At 38.6% G+C, this 22,472-nt stretch overlaps 1 long non-coding RNA gene across 1 annotated transcript; it reads left to right on the forward strand.

Annotated features, from left to right (window-relative positions):
• Positions 1 to 3,259: 3,259 nt before the first annotated feature.
• On the forward strand, positions 3,260 to 5,348 carry LOC112433896 (uncharacterized). The gene is made up of 3 exons (XR_003023757.2): positions 3,260 to 3,745; positions 3,862 to 3,965; positions 4,068 to 5,348. It is a non-coding gene; the product is annotated as an uncharacterized LOC112433896 (long non-coding RNA).
• The last annotated feature ends 17,124 nt before the right edge of the window (positions 5,349 to 22,472 follow it).

Genomic DNA, 22,472 nt, shown 5'->3' on the forward strand with positions numbered 1-22,472 from the left:
CCGTCTTGAGTACGTGCAACACATTGTCAAAAGAAACAGAGAAAAATATGAGAAAAACAGTGAGGAGATCGAGAGCGCTGTTGAGGAATATGAGCAGAACAGAGGTGTGACTGACGAATGGTGTAATCTGGCACCTGAATCAGATCTCGTAAGGTTGCCACTTGTTGAACAAGAAAGAGAGCGAGACAATGAAAATGAACAGGAAGATGTGCCCGACTACAGCCGTCAGGCTGATGCTTCAACAGAAGTCAGAGCCATCAGGGAACCCCCTGCTATTGATCCCACATTGTTACGTCAGATGTTTCAGAATCTGAACAAGAAGCAAGCCTGCATATTTTATGCAGTTAGAGACTGGTGCATTAAAAGAGTCTGTGCTCTAAATCCAGAGCAGTTTTTCTTTTATATTAATGGTGGTGCTGGAACAGGAAAATCACATCTTATCAAATGCATCTACTCAGAAGCATCTAAGATACTGAGCAAAGTGCCCAGATATGCAGACGACGTTGACATATCAAAACCCACTGTCCTGTTAACTGCTTTCACTGGGACTGCAGCATTTAACATTTCTGGAACAACACTGCATTCTCTTCTCAAGCTGCCTAGAAGCTTAAAACCTCCCATTCAGGGACTTGGCAATCAGCTGGATGAAGTCAGATCAGAACTTTTGAATGCTGAAATAATCGTCATTGACGAAGTGTCTATGGTGTCAAGACATCTGTTTGCATATGTAGATGCAAGACTCAAACAGATCAAAGGGACTCGGAGACCCTTTGGAGGCATGTCAGTCATTGCTGTCGGAGACTTCTATCAGCTACCCCCAGTGCGACAGTCTAAACCTCTCTGTGTGCACGACCCGTCCGAGATCGACCTGTGGCGGGAGCATTTTCAGATGATCACTCTGACTGAGATTATGCGTCAGAAAGATGATGTTGTCTTTGCAGAGATGCTGAACAGAATTCGTGTGAAAGGAAAGTTGGATGAGCTTTGCGAAGCAGATAGAAATTTGTTGTCACAGGCCATAACTGAACCAGCCCTTTGTCCAACTGATGCGTTGCACATTTTTGCAACTAATAAAGAAGTGGATGCACACAACTCTGCAACACTGGCTCTGCTCCACACTCATATCATTGACATCCATGCAGATGATTATAGAAAAGATCCTAGAACTGGCAGAATGGCACTTCAAGACAGACCATTGAAAGGAGGTAAAAACGAGTTACCAGACACACTGAAAGTTGCAGAAGGAGCTCGTGTCATGCTCACCAGAAACATTGACATACAAAATGGTTTGGTTAATGGAGCTTTTGGAATACTACTTAGAGTAGTTCACTCTGAAAACGACCAACACATCATCAAGCTTGGACTTAAAATGGATAATGAGACATCTGGAAAGAATAACCGCACACCAGCAGACGACATGGTGTACATTGAGAGAGCAGAGGAGAATCTGAAGCAGAAAGGAGTGGTACGAAGACAGTTCCCAGTGAAGCTGGCCTTTGCATGTACAATACATAAGGTACAGGGTATGACAACTACATCAGCTGTTGTCTCTCTTAAGAGCATTTTTGAGCCCGGCATGGCCTACGTAGCTGTCAGTAGAGTGACGTCTCTCAGTGGACTGTATCTTCTTGATATGGAAGAGAAAAAAATATTCACCAACCCAGAAATCACTGCAGCGCTTGAGAACATGAGACAAGCCAACCTTGATGACATGATGCCTCTTCTACACGTGAGGCAAACACTGAGCAGGTCAGAGGTTTTCACCATTGTTCATCATAATACAGAGGGACTGCCAGCTCACATTAATGACATCAAAAGTCACCATGAATTGTGTCTAGCAGATGTTTTGTGCCTAACAGAAACACACCTGCGGGGCTCTTTTGTCGCAGAGAGTCTCCACTTGGAAAATTACAATTTGTTCAAACGCAACAGACACCTGTCCTACACAAACTTTCCCCAGATGGCAAACAGAAGTGGTGGTGGAGTTGCTGTTTATGTGAAAAGTGACATTCAAGTGCATGAAAAACAGTACATCCATAATGTAACTGACCTTGAATTTCTGGCTTTAAAGGTTGAAGCACCAGTCAGTGCTCTGATTGCAGTTGTATACAGACCTCCAGACTACACTCTGAGGCCATTCCTGAAAAACCTGGTAAGCCTATTAGACTCATTGGAGATCATGGACTGTCATCCCATCATAGTTTGTGGTGATTTTAATGAGAATGTTTTATCCAGTGCAAACAAACCAATCCTGGAGCTGTTTGAGTCTAGGGGATACGCACAGGTCATCACTGCCCCTACCACAGAGAAGAACACACTGCTTGACCTAATTTTCATTTCTCAGTCAGATCGATGTCTCCATTCTGGAGTCATGAAGACATACCATAGTTACCATGACCCAGTATACTGTGTATTGTCCTGTGATGATTCATGATCTAGATCTTTGAATACAGTAAGTAATATCTATATTTTTGAATGACTTAAGAAAGTAGAGCGATATTTAAAAGTTGACGCCCTGCATTGCAGTATAATGTTTGATGACAATTTTATTTATTACAGAAAATCTAAAATTCACTAACAGTAACCTATAAATGTCAGAAAAATCAAATATAGCAGTTTAAAATGAATAGTGTAGGCATATCCTCTCTGCAGCCAGGCTTCAACATCCTGCCAGGCTGCCCCAGTCTCACTGTGGCTGGGAGGGAGGGAGGGTGGACCAGAGGATTGCCCACACAAAACATAAATGTTCAACAGCTTCTTCATTGTTTCTGAGAGAACAATAATGACTAAAGGTTGCTTTTTAAAAAAACAAACAAACAAACAAACAAACAAACAAACCTAATTACAGCAATAATGACAGTTAAGCCACTTTATGTGTGCCTCTATTTTGAAATACTATTTACAAAAATATTATTATTTTGGTTTGTTATAAACTTTAAACTTTTTCAAAAGTACACAATTATATTTTTGGACAAATTTTTCTATGAAACATAAATTTTTATGAGCTTTTATCATGTTTCTGGCCAGTGCAATCATCAGGGTGGGTCTGGGTTGATAACTGCACATTTCTGGCCAGAAATGTTTCAGCAGTGTTACATATGTAGTGCATATGTTACACTTGCTTTCTGTTACCAGCTGATACCCTACATTTGTATAGACATTTGATGGTGTGAGGTTGGGGAGTTGAGTGGGAGGGGGGGGGTTTCCTTTCCTGTTAGGTTTCCTTTTTTTTCTTTTTTTTTTTTTAAGCAAGACACAGTCCTCCTGTGTCTTCTCCAATCTTCACATGTAAAATCCAACAATGTGAAGCACATAGCAGCCAGAAACTGTAATGCCACAGATCAGAGAAACTTCATCATCACCATCTTCATCGCCATACGATCAGAGCGTGAGACTTCACATCTGGAGCACAGGAGAGATTCTGTGATAAGTCTTCCTTCTAGCTTGTCCCACAAGCAGTCGGTGAGATTTACTAACAACAAAAAGGGTTAATGACATTATTTCCATGAAAACATGTATTCATTCTTTGTGAAGTGTTTAAATTGTGTTTTCACTTGACCTTAGGAGTGTTAGAGTGTATTGTAATGTCTGTACTCAGGTGTTTCCCTCTGTGATCCATCCCCTTCAGAGCCGAGACACTCAGGACTGAACAGACTGCACAGTTTCTGTGACTGAGCCTCCAAAACACCTTCTTTGAAACCACTCATGATAGAAGGGCTTCATATTTGCAGCAGCACTACTACAGGTATTCAGTTTATTACAGGATGTGTTTGTTTCTTAGGACCAGCTCTGAGTGCACACTACCTAACATATACACCTTTCTGTTTATTACAAACCAACTACTCTGGATCATACGGCCAGTTGGCAGGAATGTTGCTGCAGGAAAACATCCCTGGAGATCACCATCATTGTCAGACTGACTGTGCCTCCTCTGTGCAGTGTCAAGATCCTCCCTAAATGAGTGTGTAAGTTAACATTTTCATTATTTTATTCCCTTTGACAAGACAAGTATCACTGATATTTACATTTACAACTACATATTCCTGTTTTCTGCTCTTCTTTTAAAGTCCTCAGCTATCCTGCTTCTGTGCTGCTTGCCACACATCAAACACTGGCCGGATGACAGGGAGGATCCACTCTGAAGTCACTGGACATGATGAGGATCATATGGGACTTCATAGTTTCACAGAAACGTTGTGCTCTGTGATTACAGGTTTTAAATGGACATAATGACTGCCTCTCTCTGATCAACAGGCTAAAGGATTGTTGTCATTGTTAGTGCTCTGTACAATGTATGCTTATTTAGTATTTCATCACAGAGCAAACCTTTATTTATTTAACATATTTTTATTTTGTTTTAATGTTGAATTAACTGTGGGGATTTTTTTAAGTGGGCACTCGGGATGTCATATGACCAGAAATGTGGTAACTGGAATTCAACGTTATGGAAGAAAAAATCTGCTAAGAACAAAACACACACAAAACCCCCCAAGAAAATTCAAATTCATTCCATGTAATCCAATCTAAAACATTTTAAACTGCTGAACAGCAACACAAACAGTGTTAAAAAACAGTGTTAACAGAATGATTATGATGATTTTGTACCAAAGTTTCAGGTCACATGGCACACCTAGTGTGTAGTGTGGGGTATCAGCTGGTAAGTATAGGTTTTTTTTTTTCATATTTGTGTACTTAGAGTTTAGATAGATAAAGCCTTGTGTATAATAATTAGTCATAACCACAACTCAAAGTCAGGGACTAACTAATTTTGGGACTTTGTGTCTGAGCCCAGGTTAAAACAATGTGTAAAAAAGCATTTAGTGGCATGGCTGAACAATGCTGTATTGATACTTATTTATCCATGTTCACAAAAAGGACTAATGTGTTTATTTGATTATTTGCACGTGTTAAACTGTGTCACCACCTTAGGCTTTCATTTGAGTTTACTCAAAAATCTCTATACAGTTCTCTTTTACCACTGTGTGGACTCTGTTTACATTAAAACATAAAGAAGAATGAGTAATAAAAAGATGTGTAGACAGATTAAGTAGGACGATAGAAACAGCTGTTCAGCCATGTTCTAAGAAACCAACACAATTTAAAGGTTCAGGATTGTGGTTTTAAAAGTTGAATTTTCATGTATTTCATATCTTGCTTATTATTTTTTATTTAGTTATTTAATTTAGTTATTTTTATTTATTCTACTAGTCCTTTTCAGAAAGAAGCTGTAAAATATGACTTAAGATTTTTTTTTTATTTTCTATGACATACAAAACAAATTGATGTATGTAATACTATTAAACATGATATACACATGTGTATATGTCTGAAAAACATTATGCTGTATATTAAAGTTTGCATTTTCTCCAGAATTTTTGTTCATCTTTTAAGTTCATTTCAGTTAGAAGAATTTGAACTTTTAATATTCATTCAGAGATTTTCTGACTCTAAATTTTCTTTTGTCATTACTCATTTTTTTATTATTTACATTTTAAACATGTTTAGCTTTTTTCCAACTTCTTCTGTGTGAACATCAGCTTTCAAAAGTTCTGCACTTTTGTTTTCACTTTAAAAATTCTGTATTTTCCAGCTCATTCAGAATTTTTAACTTAACATTCAGCAATTAATTCATTTCAGTGCATACATTCAGATTCAAGCATTCACACTGCAGTTTCTTCAGAAAATGCACTTTCTAGTTATTATTATATTTTATTTTTCCGTACGTTTTTTGAAAGCCTACTCCTTCAAAACCGTTCAACTTAGAAAAACCATTCAAACATCGTTAGATTCCTATTATTTTGGACATGACTGCTTCTAATTTTCTCATTTTTAACATTTATATTTTTAATTTTATTCAACTTTATTCAACAAAAATTTCCCATGTATTTCAATGGGGAGACCCTTCAAATTCTCATTCAACTTACTCATTTTTAAACTCTTACTACTTCCACATACATTGACATAGAGCCACCATTCAAACTTTAAAACGAAGACAAGACATTCAACTATTCAACTTGTATTTATCTTTTCAATATCTATTATACTTTTTCTTCAGTTCCAGTTTAAGTTTCATGATGTTTTTTCACCCGTTTCAGAGTTTATAATGGGTGTGTATGGGACGGAATGTTGGGGCTAGAGTGAGGCAGCTCAACTGCTAGAGTGAGAGGAGCAAAAAAATTAATCTTAAAATCTTTTTTAAAACTGCTGCTGTGTCCGCAGCGTTTGCTCTACAGGTATGATTTTACCCTCAAAACGTAGCCATGGCTGTCCTCTTTCATCCAATGTGTTTACTATTGTCCTAGGTGTTACGGTTCTTTCATAAATGTCACCAATGCACAGCCTCCTCCCTCCAACTCTTCCATAGACTCTAATGTTAAAATGGCTCAGAAGGTTCGTTTGAAAATCAGAAGAGCATGGTGTCTTTCCACTGTCACCACGTCCATATAATAAGCTCCACAGGCATGAAAACTGAGAATTAGGTAGACTAGACATGGCTGTCGCTCACGGTGAAAGAATTTTGTCAGTACGACATGTACTTTTCATTTGGGAACGATTTGTTTTGGCCTGACTTTTCTGTTCATTTTAAGCAGCAAAAGTGAGGTGCATGTCTGTGTCGTGTGTATGGAGCCATTGGGTGCGGTCACTATAGCAACCAGGCTCACACCTGCCTGCTTAACGAGCTCTGCCTGCCACTGTACCAAGATTCATCTTAAGCACTTCTCTTTCAACTGCTGCTGTGTCCACAGTGTTACAGCCATCATTTTACCCTCAAAACGTCGCCATCGTTGTTCTCTTTCCAACACAGTGTCTTTCAAAGCTCAGAAATGTCAACTTTTTAAACGGTGTGGATCAAAGTGGAGGGATCACATTTGAGTCATTCAGTGATTCAAAGAATATGACCTTTTAATATTCTTTCAGATGTTTTCTGACTCTAAATGTTCTTTTCTCATTTCTTAGGTTTTTCTAATTTACAATTAAAACATTTTCAGCTTTTTTCCAACTTCTTCTTCTGTGTAACCTTCAGCTTTTAGCAGTTCAGCACTTTTGTTTTCAGGTTAAATTCGGGTTTTTTTTTTTATCTCATTCAAAATTTTTAACTTAAATTCAGTAATTATTTCATTTCAATGCATACATTCAGATTCAAGCATTCACACTGCAGTTTCTTCAGAAAATGCACTTTCTAGTTAGTGTGAATGCTTGAAAAGCATTCACAGTATTGTTCTTCTAATCTTTATTATTAGTGTGAATGCTTGAAAAGCATTCACAGTATTGTTATTCTAATCTTTATTATTATTATTATATATTCCGTACGTTTTTTGGCATCTCACTCCTTCAAAACCGTTCAACTTAGAAAAACCATTCAAACACCGTTAGATTCCTATTCTTTTGGACATGACTGCTTCTATTTTTCTCATTTTTAACATTTATATTTTTAATTTTATTCAACTTTATTCAACAAAAATTTCCCATGTATTTCAATGGGGAGACCCTTCAAATCCTCATTCAACTTACTCATTTTTAAACTCTTACTACTTCCACATACGTTCACATAGAGTCACCATTCAAACTTTAAAACGAAGACAAGACATTCAACTATTCAACTTGTATTTATCTTTTCAATATCTATTATACTTTTTCTTCAGTTCCAGTTTAAGTTTCATGATGTTTTTTCACCCGTTTCAGAGTTTATAATGGGTGTGTATGGGACGGAATGTTGGGGCTAGAGTGAGGCAGCTCAACTGCTAGAGTGAGAGGAGCAAAAAAATTAATCTTAAAATCTTTTTTAAAACTGCTGCTGTGTCCGCAGCGTTTGCTCTACAGGTATGATTTTACCCTGAAAACGTAGCCATGGCTGTCCTCTTTCATCCAATGTGTTTACTATTGTCCTAGGTGTTACGGTTCTTTCATAAATGTCACCAATGCACAGCCTCCTCCTTCCAACTCTTCCATAGACTCTAATGTTAAAATGGCTCAGAAGGTTCGTTTGAAAATCAGAAGAGCATGGTGTCTTTACACTGTCACCACGTCCATATAATAAACTCCACAGGCATGAAAACTGAGAATTCAGTAGACTAGAAGCTGCTGTCGCTCACGGTGAAAGAATTTTGTCAATACGACTTGTACTTTTAATTTGGGAACGATTTGTTTCGGCCTGACTTTTCTGTTCATTTTAAGCAGCAAAAGTGAGGTGCATGTCTGTGTCCGTGTGTATGGAGCCCTTGGGTGCAGTCACTATAGCAACCAGGCTCACACCTGCCTGCTTAACGAGCTCTGTCTCTCACTCTGCCAAGATTAAATCAAAAATGTGTGTTACATCTAAGCAGTTGTAGTAAGATTAACTTTTTCAATAGGTACAATAAGACAGGTTTGACAGGCTTTTGCCACAGATTAACAGTATGTCAGTAGTTAATATAGGCTAACTGAATAGAGCCCTGAATTATTGCCCTGTTAAATTCAAGTTGATTGTGTATTGGTGGACTTGTCTTCTCCACACAGGTTTTTCATACCTCGGCAGTTTTAGTCAGTTGATGACTTTAAAATAATCTTTTCTGACTGGATAATTAAAGCTCACAGCATCTACCTGTCTGTAGTGTATTTTCCCACATTTTAAATAATCGAATCTCATTTAATGTCTCTGTTTTTAGTCTGTATAGTTTATCTCCCCACGAATACGCTCAAAGTAGTCTTAAAATAAAATCCATAAAACAGTTCAAGATGACATACTTTTTATTTGCTAATTTAATGCCAGTTGCCCTCTTTCCTGAGTATAAGCGAATGAGTGACATAAAGAGAAAAAGTACCAATTTGTATGCTGGTGAGTCTTGTGTATTTTTTTCTCTGTCTCTCTATGACAGAGAAATATATATGCTCATTATTGATGTTCAAACTGATGCTCAAATTTCCAAGCACCACCTGAACGCCTCATCAGTCTTTAACTAATCACTGCACCAACTGCCGTCATTCCGCTTTGCTCTCTGCTGTGGTAAGTACAATACACTCAGTACAGCATTGTTTTAATTTTATGATGGTAAAAATACATGTTTGACATTTAAACTCACATATCAAGTCTTTTTAAAGTTCAACAGAGTTCAAAGAATAAAGAAAGCAAAAAAAGAATAACCTTTGCTACCATTTATATAGGTTTATGACTTTTGCTGTTAGCAGCAGTGCTAACGCTAGCTTCAATGCTAATGCTAGCTATAGTGCTAACACTAGCCTTAGCAGTTGTTAACTGACAAAAAGAATATTCTTGTGATATTCCTGTGATATTTATTGGCGGTCAGTGAGACAAAAGTAACAAATGAGATTTATTATTGCCATTGTGCCTCAGTTTTAACAGTAAGAGTACTTTATGACTTTTGCTGTTAGTAGCAGTGCTAATGCTAGCTTCGATGCTAATGCTAGCATCAATGCTAACGCTAGCTATAGTGCCAACACTAGCCTTAGCAGTTTTTAACTGACAAAAAGAATATTCCTGTGATATTCCTGTGATATTTATTGGCGGTCAGTGAGACAAAAGTAACAAATGAGATTTATTATTGCCATTGTGCCTCAGTTTTAACAGTAAGAGTACTTTATGACTTTTGCTGTTAGTAGCAGTGCTAATGCTAGCTTCGATGCTAATGCTAGCATCAATGCTAACGCTAGCTATAGTGCCAACACTAGCCTTAGCAGTTTTTAACTGACAAAAAGAATATTCCTGTGATATTCCTGTGATATTTATTGGCGGTCAGTGAGACAAAAGTAACAAATGAGATTTATTATTGCCATTGTGCCTCAGTTTTAACAGTAAGAGTACTTTATGACTTTTGCTGTTAGTAGCAGTGCTAATGCTAGCTTCGATGCTAATGCTAGCATCAATGCTAACGCTAGCTATAGTGCCAACACTAGCCTTAGCAGTTTTTAACTGACAAAAAGAATATTCCTGTGATATTCCTGTGATATTTATTGGCGGTCAGTGAGACAAAAGTAACAAATGAGCTTTATTATTGCCATTGTGCCTCAGTTTTAACAGTAAGAGTGCTAGTTCTACCAGCAGTGCTAACACTAACTGAAGTGTTAACGCTAGCAGGAATGCTAGCGTTAGCAGCGATGCTAAGGCTAGTAACAGTCTAACAGTAGCCTTATATAAGTACTTAAATAAATACTTCAGTTAATTAGTTTGAATTATAAAATGGCTGCTGTATCAGCTGGTGTGCTATATTACTCTATAATTACCCTGCTGACTATAAGTTCAGTGTATCATGTCGTGTGGGCTTTGTTTTTTTGTTAGTCTGATAACACTGTACAGACAACTAACATGTTATTTCTTGTCTTACACTTTCAGGAACTTGACTCACATCTGTGCTTTGCCTGGTAGGTGTGCACATACTGTTAGAGAAGTACACCAAAATTTTAAAAAAAGAGTCTGACTAATATAAGCTTTAAAGTGATGGGTTCAAACTTTGTGCTAGACCTTTTAAACACATTTTTATAATAAATACACATAAGTTCAGCTTAACAATTGGGCTAAAATATTTTTTTCGTACATTTTTGCACATTACATGTGATTAGTTAACAATTCACTCAATCATATTTGTATTTAAAAATATTATTGCTGAATTTAATTAAATATTTATTCTTTTAAAAAGTGCCAAATTGTGCAACTTTTTGCACATGGCAGCCGACAACAGTTTAGCTTGAATATTTGTTTTGTCCTTTTTCAGTAGTCACAATTAGTTCATACAATTACCATGTGATATAATTTTATTAAAATTATTATTTTTTCTTGTTTTTTGTTCACAGTGTGCAGAAGAAGAACAAGGACCAGATCTCCAGTCTTCTATCTCACATCCCAACCCCCCAACCCCTCTATCTTCTGTCCTACTCCACCTGTTGTCTCTGCCTTCTTTCCATCTGTATTTCACCCTGTGGTTTGTGAGAAATTTTGCCAAACCAAGAATCTTATTGCGGTTTGATTTAAAGCCGCGTCTCTCCTGCTCTGTCTGTTCTCTCTGCTAAATTTTCTCTCTACCTGTTTTTCACTCTTTGGCTTGCTGCTGAAAAATGCACAAGCCAATAAAGCAATAAAGAGTGCATATTTTGCCTCAACCTGAGAACAAACTGAACAAACAAAGAAAACTCTGCGGTTTGATTTAAAGCCGTGTCTCTCCTGCTCTGTCTGTTCTCTCTGCTAAATTTTCTCTCTACCTGTTTTTCACTCTTGGCTTGCTGCTGAAAAATGCCAAGCCATTAAAGCAATAAAGAGTGCATATTGCCTCTACCTGAGAACAAACTGAACAAATAAAGAAAACTCTAATTCACGGTTTGATTGTGATTTCCCAGCCGTGTTTCTCCTGCTCTGTCTGTTCTCTCTTCTAAATTTTCTCTCTAGCTGTTTTTCACTTTGCGCTTGCTGCTAAGTTGTGCCAAGCCAATAAAGAGAGTGCATATTATTCTCTCGACTGACAAACTGTCAAACAAACAAAGACATCTGTTTCTGAGAAATAAAAACTGAAATATAAAGACAAAGAAAACATCTCCTGCTCTGTGCCACTCTTATTTTATAAACATATTTTCTAAAGACTAAGAGAAACACTTGTGTAAAAATGCCAAGGAAGCAGAAAAAGTCACAAGCTGCAAAACAACGCTGGAAGAAGTTCCATGAGTTTCATGAAGTACCAACATGTGAACAAGCTGAGTGTGATTTTCCTCAGAGCTCTGCAGAAGACTTTGTGTCTGCAAAGACCAATGCTGATGGTGTGAAACAGGCAGGTCAACATGTTCCTGCACATGTACAACAGGTATCCTATGCAGATGCTGTAAAGATTGGATTGCAGCATGAATTTAATGATCATCAGGTAAACCATAGAGACCAACCTGAGGTGTCAAGTGCCCCACAGGTGGGTTATGCTGATATTGTAAAAAGAGGCCGTCACAGTGATGTGGCAGGACCATCTCATGCAGAAAGAGTGAACTTTGAAAACCAGCCCTCTGTTACACATATCTGTGCATCTCACAGCCAGGCTCATCCCAAATATGGAGACTCCAGAAACAAGCAGTGCACATGTAACTCACTCACATTTCTTGCTTTCCTTCATGAGAATGATAACATGACTACAGCTGACCTTAATCTGGTCTTGGATAAAGGTGATGTGATGTACAAAGAGGCCAAGAAAAGATTTCCTAAAAATATTCATTTGGCTACCGATGAGCTGCCAGACAAAGTTGATGCTCGCAGGTCTATGTATCATGTCGACATGACACAGCCTTCCCGGTATGGGACATTTGAAGAACCTCCAGAGGAGGCAGTAGATACCTTTCTCAGCTTAGAAGCAGGACTGAGCTGCCTGTTGTCAGATGTGCAGTATGCCTTACTGATTATGAGTGGATTGTGTATCGCAGTGTTCAGATCCACATCGGGCAAATATGGTTTCTTTGATCCACACTCCAGAACAGCCAGTGGTCTTCCTCTAGCACTATGGTCACGTGATCGTGGTACGGCTGTGATGGTGAAATTCACACTCCTCAGTGACATGATTAAGAGACTCCAGGATTCTTATGAAATGATGGAGATATCACCTTCTTGTAACTATGAACTGAAGCCTGTGCAGTTCTACAGTATGAGCACAGTCAACCTGAGTGATACTATCACAGACACAGTCTGCAGACCAACAGCTGCCACTGCTGTGGCACCTACTCACTCTGATACAACTGTTGATGAAGCAAACTCCTCTTCTCCAAGGAGAAACACAACCACTGATCTTACTGAGATCTCTCCAATGTCTGTTTGTACACCACTGGAGAAACAACAAGAAGTCCGTATGACTCAGTTCACATCACACGAAGCTCCTCAAAATGAATTTACTTTTATAACTACCAAAGAACTATCGAGTGACTTTAATTTCCTTCCATCAAATGATGTTTTTTCCTGTCAGTCAAGGACTGCAATAAAAAATGGTGCTAACTGTGATCTTTCTGATACAGTTATACAAAAAATCTATAAACTGACAAAAGTTAATAAACAGCAAAGGCGCAAAATGAAAAGAAGATTAATGGCATCAGACAAACCAAGAAATCAGAGAAAAGAAAACCAAAAAAGGAAAGAACGACAAAAGTATGCTTCAAACAAAGAGTACAAAGAAAAGAAGAAATCTTCTACAAGCGAGGCATATAAAAACAATCCTGAAGTTAGACAGAAACATCAACAATATATTAAAAGACGTTACTGTGAAAATGCTGAATTCAGAAAGAAACAACAACAATATATTAAAAGACGCTACTGTGAGAACGATGAATTCAGAAAGAAACAACAACAATATATTAAAAGACGCTACTGTGACAATGCTGAATTTAGACAAAAACAAAAAAACTATATCACTAAAAGGTATCAAGAGAGCCCAGATTTCAGAGAGAGACAGAGATCTCGAGTGACTCAGCGTTATGCACGTGATAACGCATTCAGAGTAAGACACAGACAACTAATGAAACAACTAATGCGAGACAGGTATCAAAGTAATCTTGCCTTCAGGATTATGCACAATATGAGATGTGCAATGAAAATAAAAAGGAAATACAGATGGGTGAACAGACAAACCCAAGAGAGTGACAACAGTGTGATTAACGAGGCCATATCTGTGTTCAAATCACAAATCAAAGCTGGACCATCATACCCATGTACTGTATGTTTCAAGGCTTCATTTCCAAACCAAGTACGACCCTGCAGAAGGTCAAATTATGTCAAAAACCCACATGTAGTTACAACATGTTTGACAGGAAAGTTTGTTCATGTTTGTGATGAAAACTGCAGAAATGAGCAGTGCAATGTTCCCGATGAGAGAAAGAGAGAGTGGATTTGTCACACCTGCCACGATCATCTTAAAAATGGATCCATGCCAGCACTTGCTGTTGCCAATAAGTTGGATCTTGCTGATATTCCAGCTGAACTGTCTGATCTCAACATACTGGAGAGACATCTCATAGCCAAGTGCATACCATTTGCCAAGATCATTCCTCTTCCCAAAGGCAGACAAAGAGCAATTAGAGGAAATGTGGTCTGTGTCCCATCAGAGGTACAGGAAACTGTTGAAACACTACCTCGATTGAGAATTAATTCTCAGGTCATGAGAATAAAACTGAAGAGACGCTTGTCTTACAAAGGTCATCAGCTGTTTCAGACTGTAAGCTGGTCTAAACTTGTGCAAGCACTGCATAAACTCAAGCAGATTCATCCACAGTATAAGGATGTGAGCATCAGAGATGATGCTGAGCTGTGTGATCCAACTCTTCCTGATGAAGATGATGAGGATGATGATGATGAAAACATGAATGAGGACGATTATGATGAGGCTGATTTAATGGAAATTGACAGCTGTGAGAAAAATGCACTGAGTGAAGCACAAAATATAAATGAACAGGACATTGACATGTTACCCTGTGATGGTGAACAATCGCATGAACAGATGAGAGATGATTCAGAGCAAGCAGATGGACTGACTAATGGTGGTTTTGCACTCGAGTCCTGTTTGCAGCCCCCTGATGTGGCTGAGGAGATATTATGTTTCAGTGAAGGAATCTACTCTGTTGCTCCTGCAGAGAGAAACAATCCAATAAGTTTTTTCAAAACACCTAAACTGGAGGCCATGGCCTTCCCTGTGCAGTTTCCTACAGGTCAAAACACACTTGATGAAAGAAGGCTGATCAAAGTATCCCCCAGTGGGTATTTCAAATCAAGACTTTTCTGCATTGATGATCGTTTTGCCAAAGACACAAACTATTTGTTCTTTGCACAGTTTGTGACTGAAATACACTTGGCTACATCCAGCATGACAGTACAGTTAAGGAAGGCAAAGCCTCTGACCAGAGATGGTAGAAAAATAACCTCAGGCATGTTACAAGATAAACATGAGGTGGAGAAACTGGTGCGAAATAAAGATGCAGTGAGATTCATGCAGCCTCTGAGAGGAACCCCAGCCTATTGGGAGAAAACAACAAGAGATCTTTTTGCCATGATCAGACAGTTGGGAACTCCCACGTTCTTTTGCACATTTTCAGCTGCTGAAATGCGCTGGCCTGAAGTGATCGAGGCAATAACAAGGCAGCAAGGTGAACAAGTGAATTTTGAAGGACTCGACTGGTCAGCAAAGTGTGACATCCTGAGAAGCAATCCTGTCACAACAATGCGCATGTTTGACAAGAGAGTTGAAGCATTATTCAGAGATTTACTCTTATCTCCCGCAGAGCCACTTGGCAAAGTCATTGACTACTTTTACAGAGTTGAGTTTCAGCACAGAGGAAGCCCACACATACACTGTCTCCTGTGGGTAGAAGGTGCTCCTGTGTTTGAGGAGGATGATGAGCAAACTGTTGTTGATTTTATAAACAAATACATCACAGCTCAGCTGCCTGATCCACATAAACAACCCGAACTGTACAAAAAAGTAACAGAAGTGCAAAAACACAGTAAGAACCACACAAAGACGTGCTTTAGGAGTTTAAGCTCCGGGTGCCGTTTTGGTTTTCCCAAACCACCCTGCAATGAGACAATGATCACAAGACCCAGTGAGGATGATGCACTGGAAGTAGAAACGGCAAAGAACAAGCTCAGACCACTGAACCAGCTGCTGAATGAACCTGAAACTGCTTCCATGAGTTTAGAGCAGCTCTTGGAAAGATGCAAGTTGACACATGCAGAATATCAGAGATACCTGAATAAAATGAACATGAGGAGTACGATCATACTAAAGCGTGATCCAAAAGACTCTTGGATAAATGGCTATAATCCACATCTGCTTGAAGCCTGGAACAGTAATATCGACATAAGCTTTGTTTTAGATGCTTTCGGCGCTGCAAATTATTTAATGAAATATATATCAAAAAAAGAGGGCGGGCTATCTGAGTACCTGAAAACTGTCATTGAGAACTCCAATAAGGACAGTGTAAATGAGTGCGATGAAATGAGAGCCGTCATGCAGGCATATTCAAAGAAGCGAGAGATCAGTGCACAGGAGTGTGTTGCTCGTGCATGTGGTCTTCACATGAAGCAATGTTCACGTGCTGTAATATTCATACCAACTGATGATAATCCTGTGAAAATGAGTCGTCCCCTGTCAGTTCTGGACAACACAACACCTGAGTCTTCCAATGTTTGGATGACATCTTTGAATGACAAATACAAAGCCAGACCTGAAACACCAGAGTATGAGGAGATGTGCATGGCAGACTTTGCTGCTACTTGCAGGATTGTCTATGGCCAACAGAAAAAAGGTAAAGATGTTTTGCCCCTTCTCAATGAGATGGGGTTTGTGCAAAGGCGCAAAAACAATAAGCCTGCTATCATCAGATTTCACCGCTGCTCACAAGAAAAACATCCAGAGCAATATTACGGAAGACTGCTTAAACTGTACCTTCCTCATCGTTCAGACCACGAACTGAAAACACCATCGTTGCCAACCTATCAGGCTTTCTATGGTGCTGGCTGTGTACAGCTGCCAGGTACTGACCGTCTTGAGTACGTGCAACACATTGTCAAAAGAAACAGAGAAAAATATGAGAAAAACAGTGAGGAGATCGAGAGCGCTGTTGAGGAATATGAGCAGAACAGAGGTGTGACTGACGAATGGTGTAATCTGGCACCTGAATCAGATCTCGTAAGGTTGCCACTTGTTGAACAAGAAAGAGAGCGAGACAATGAAAATGAACAGGAAGATGTGCCCGACTACAGCCGTCAGGCTGATGCTTCAACAGAAGTCAGAGCCATCAGGGAACCCCCTACTATTGATCCCACATTGTTACGTCAGATGTTTCAGAATCTGAACAAGAAGCAAGCCTGCATATTTTATGCAGTTAGAGACTGGTGCATTAAAAGAGTCTGTGCTCTAAATCCAGAGCAGTTTTTCTTTTATATTAATGGTGGTGCTGGAACAGGAAAATCACATCTTATCAAATGCATCTACTCAGAAGCATCTAAGATACTGAGCAAAGTGCCCAGATATGCAGACGACGTTGACATATCAAAACCCACTGTCCTGTTAACTGCTTTCACTGGGACTGCAGCATTTAACATTTCTGGAACAACACTGCATTCTCTTCTCAAGCTGCCTAGAAGCTTAAAACCTCCCATTCAGGGACTTGGCAATCAGCTGGATGAAGTCAGATCAGAACTTTTGAATGCTGAAATAATCGTCATTGACGAAGTGTCTATGGTGTCAAGACATCTCTTTGCATATGTAGATGCAAGACTCAAACAGATCAAAGGGACTCGGAGACCCTTTGGAGGCATGTCAGTCATTGCTGTCGGAGACTTCTATCAGCTACCCCCAGTGCGACAGTCTAAACCTCTCTGTGTGCACGACCCGTCCGAGATCGACCTGTGGCGGGAGCATTTTCAGATGATCACTCTGACTGAGATTATGCGTCAGAAAGATGATGTTGTCTTTGCTGAGATGCTGAACAGAATTCGTGTAAAAGGAAAGTTGGATGAGCTTTGCGAAGCAGATAGAGATTTGTTGTTACAGGCCATAACTGAACCAGCCCATTGTCCGACTGATGCATTGCACATTTTTGCAACTAATAAAGAAGTGGATGCACACAACTCTTCAACACTGGCTCTGCTCCACACTCATATCATTGACATCCATGCAGATGATTATAGAAAAGATCCTAGAACTGGCAGAATGGCACTTCAAGACAGACCGTTGAAAGGAGGTAAAAACGAGTTACCAGACACACTGAAAGTTGCAGAAGGAGCTCGTGTCATGCTCACCAGAAACATTGACATACAAAATGGTTTGGTTAATGGAGCTTTTGGAAAACTACTTAGAGTAGTTCACTCTGAAAACGACCAACACATCATCAAGCTTGGACTTAAAATGGATAATGAGACATCTGGAAAGAATAACCGCACACCAGCAGACGACATGGTGTACATTGAGAGAGCAGAGGAGAATCTGAAGCAGAAAGGAGTGGTACGAAGACAGTTCCCAGTGAAGCTGGCCTTTGCATGTACAATACATAAGGTACAGGGTATGACAACTACATCAGCTGTTGTCTCTCTTAAGAGCATTTTTGAGCCCGGCATGGCCTACGTAGCTGTCAGTAGAGTGACGTCTCTCAGTGGACTGTATCTTCTTGATATGGAGGAGAAAAAAATATTCACCAACCCAGAAATCACTGCAGCACTTGAGAACATGAGACAAGCCAACCTTGATGACATGATGCCTCTTCTACACGTGAGACAAACCCTCAGCAGGTCAGAGGTTTTCACCATTGTTCATCATAATACAGAGGGACTGCCAGCTCACATTAATGACATCAAAAGTCACCATGAATTGTGTCTAGCAGATGTTTTGTGCCTAACAGAAACACACCTGCGGGGCTCTTTTGTCGCAGAGAGTCTCCACTTGGAAAATTACAATTTGTTCAAACGCAACAGACACCTGTCCTACACAAACTTTCCCCAGATGGCAAACAGAAGTGGTGGTGGAGTTGCTGTTTATGTGAAAAGTGACATTCAAGTGCATGAAAAACAGTACATCCATAATGTAACTGACCTTGAATTTCTGGCTTTAAAGGTTGAAGCACCAGTCAGTGCTCTGATTGCAGTTGTATACAGACCTCCAGACTACACTCTGAGGCCATTCCTGAAAAACCTGGTAAGCCTATTAGACTCATTGGAGATCATGGACTGTCATCCCATCATAGTTTGTGGTGATTTTAATGAGAATGTTTTATCCAGTGCAAACAAACCAATCATGGAGTTGTTTGAGTCTAGGGGATACGCACAGGTCATCACTGCCCCTACCACAGAGAAGAACACACTGCTTGACCTTATTTTCATTTCTCAGCCAGATCGATGTCTCCATTCTGGAGTCATGAAGACATACCATAGTTACCATGACCCAGTATACTGTGTATTGTCCTGTGATGATTCATGATCTAGATCTTTGAATACAGTAAGTAATTTCTATATTTTTGAATGACTTAAGAAAGTAGAGCGATATTTAAAAGTTGACGCTCTGCATTGCAGTATAATGGTTGAATTGTTTACATAAAATACAATTACATGAATTAAGTAATGATATCAGTAAAAGATGACAATTTTATTTATCACAGAAAATCTAAAATTCACTAACAGTAACCTATAAATGTTAGAAAAATCAAATATAGCAGTTTAAAATGAATAGTGTAGGCATATCCTCTCTGCAGCCAGGCTTCAACATCCTGCCAGGCTGCCCCAGTCTCACTGTGGCTGGGAGGGAGGGAGGGTGGACCAGAGGATTGCCTACACAACACATAAATGTTCAACAGCTTCTTCATTGTTTCTGAGAGAACAATAATGACTAAAGGTTGCTTTTTAAACAAACAAACAAACAAACAAACAAACAAACAAACAAACAAACAAACAAACAAACAAACAAACAAACAAACAAACAAACCTAATTACAGCAATAATGACAGTTAAGCCACTTTATGTGTGCCTCTATTTTGAAATACTATTTACAAAAATGTTATTATTTTGGTTTGTTATAAACTTTAAACTTTTTCAAAAGTATACGATTATATTTTTGGACAAATTTTTCTATGAAACATAAATTTTTATGAGCTTTTATCATGTTTCTGGCCAGTGCAATCATCAGGGTGGGTCTGGGTTGATAACTGCACATTTCTGGCCAGAAATGTTTCAGCAGTGTTACATATGTAGTACATATGTAGCACTTGCTTTCTGTTACCAGCTGATACCCTACATTTGTATAGACATTTGATGGTGTGAGGTTGGGGAGTTGAGTGGGAGGGGGGGGGAGGGTACGGTGGGAGTTGAGGGGGGGGGGGGTTTCCTTTCCTGTTAGGTTTCCTTTTTTTTTCTTTTTTTTTTTTAAGCAAGACACAGTCCTCCTGTGTCTTCTCCAAGCTTCACATGTAAAATCCAACAATGTGAAGCACATAGCAGCCAGAAACTGTAATGCCACAGATCAGAGAAACTTCATCATCACCATCTTCATCGCCGTACGATCAGAGCGTGAGACTTCACATCTGGAGCACAGGAGAGATTCTGTGATAAGTCCTCCTTCTAGCTTGTCCCACAAGCAGTCGGTGAGATTTACTCACAACAAAAAGGGTTAATGACATAATTTCCATGAAAACATGTATTCATTCTTTGTAAAGTGTTTAAATTGTGTTTTCACTTGACCTTAGGAGTGTTAGAGTGTATTGTAATGTCTGTACTCAGGTGTTTCCCTCTGTGATCCATCCCCTTCAGAGCTGCGACACTCAGGACTGAACAGACTGCACAGTTTCTGTGACTGAGCCTCCAAAACACCTTCTTTGAAACCACTCATGATAGAAGGGCTTTATATTTGCAGCAGCACTACTACAGGTATTCAGTTTATTACAGGATGTGTTTGTTTCTTAGGACCAGCTCTGAGTGCACACTACCTAACATATACACCTTTCTGTTCATTACAAACCAACTACTCTGGATCATACGGCCAGTTGGCAGGAATGTTGCTGCAGGAAAACATCCCTGGAGATCACCATCATTGTCAGACTGACTGTGCCTCCTCTGTGCAGTGTCAAGATCCTCCCTAAATGAGTGTGTAAGTTAACATTTTCATTATTTTATTCCCTTTGACAAGACAAGTATCACTGATATTTACATTTACAACTACATATTCCTGTTTTCTGCTCTTCTTTTAAAGTCCTCAGCTATCCTGCTTCTGTGCTGCTTGCCACACATCAAACACTGGCCGGATGACAGGGAGGATCCACTCTGAAGTCACTGGACATGATGAGGATCATATGGGACTTTATAGTTTCACAGAAACGTTGTGCTCTGTGATTACAGGTTTTAAATGGACATAATGACGGCCTCTCTCTGATCAACAGGCTAAAGGATTGTTTTCATTGTTAGTGCTCTGTACAATGTATGCTTATTTAGTATTTCATCACAGAGCAAACCTTTATTTATTTAACATATTTTTATTTTGTTTTAATGTTGAATTAACTGTGGGGATTTTTTTTAAGTGGGCACTCGGGATGTCATATGACCAGAAATGTGGTAACTGGAATTCAACGTTATGGAAGAAAAAATCTGCTAAGAACAAAACACACACAAAACCCCCCAAGAAAATTCTAATTCATTCCATGTAATCCAATCTAAAACATTTTAAACTGCTGAACAGCAACACAAACAGTGTTAAAAAACAGTGTTAACAGAATGATTATGATGAGTTTGTACCAAAGTTTCAGGTCACATGGCACACCTAGTGTGTAGTGTGGAGTATCAGCTGGTAAGTATAGGTTTTTCATATTTGTGTCCTTAGAGTTCAGATAGATAAAGCCTCGTGTATAATAATTAGTCATAACCACAACTCAAAGTCAGGGACTAACTAAATTTGGGACTTTGTGTCTGAGCCCAGGTTAAAACAATGTGTAAAAAAGCATTTAGTGGCATGGCTGAACAATGCTGTAAACTATTGATCCTTATTTATCCATGTTCACAAAAAGGACTAATGTGCTTATTTGATTATTTGCATGTGTTAAACTGTGTCACCACCTTACGCTTTCATTTGAGTTTACTCAAAATTCTCTATACAGTTCTCTTTTACCACTGTGTGGACTCTGTTTACATTAAAACATAAAGAAGAATGAGTAATAAAAAGATGTGTAGACAGATTAAGTAGACCGATAGAAACAGCTGTTCAGCCATGTTCTAAGAAACCAACACAATTTAAAGGTTCAGGATTGTGGTTTTAAAAGTTGAATTTTCATGTATTTCATTAGTTATTTAATTTAGTTATTTTTATTTATTCTACTAGCCCTTTTCAGAAAGAAGCTGTAAAATATGACTTAAGATTTTTATGTTATTTTCTATGACATACAAAACAAATTGATGTATGTAATACTATTAAACATGATATACACATGTGTACATGTCTGAAAAACATTATGCTGTATATTAAAGTTTGTATTTTCTCCAGAATTTTTGTTCATCTTTTAAGTTCATTTCAGTTAGAAGAATTTGAACGTTTAATATTCATTCAGAGGTTTTCTGACTCTAAATTTTCTTTTGTCATTACTCATCATTTTATTATTTACATTTTAAACATGTTTAGCTTTTTTCCAACTTCTTCTGTGTGAACATCAGCTTCCAAAAGTTCTGCACTTTTGTTTTCAGGTTAAAAATTCTGTATTTTCCAGCTCGTTCAGAATTTTTTTTTTAACTTAACATTCAGCAATTAATTCATTTCAGTGCATACATTCAGATTCAAGCATTCACACTGCAGTTTCTTCAGAAAATGCACTTTCTAGTTATTATTATATTTTATTCTGTATTCCGTACGTTTTTTGTAATCCTACTCCTTCAAAACCGTTCAACTTAGAAAAACCATTCAAACACCGTTAGATTCCTATTATTTTGGACAACACTGCTTCTATTTTTCATATTTTTAACATTTATATTTTTAATTTTATTCAACTTTATTCAACAAAAATTT

The sequence above is a fragment of the Maylandia zebra genome, linkage group LG3 (assembly GCF_041146795.1).
Source record: "Maylandia zebra isolate NMK-2024a linkage group LG3, Mzebra_GT3a, whole genome shotgun sequence".
Classification (NCBI taxonomy): Eukaryota; Metazoa; Chordata; class Actinopteri; order Cichliformes; family Cichlidae; genus Maylandia; species Maylandia zebra.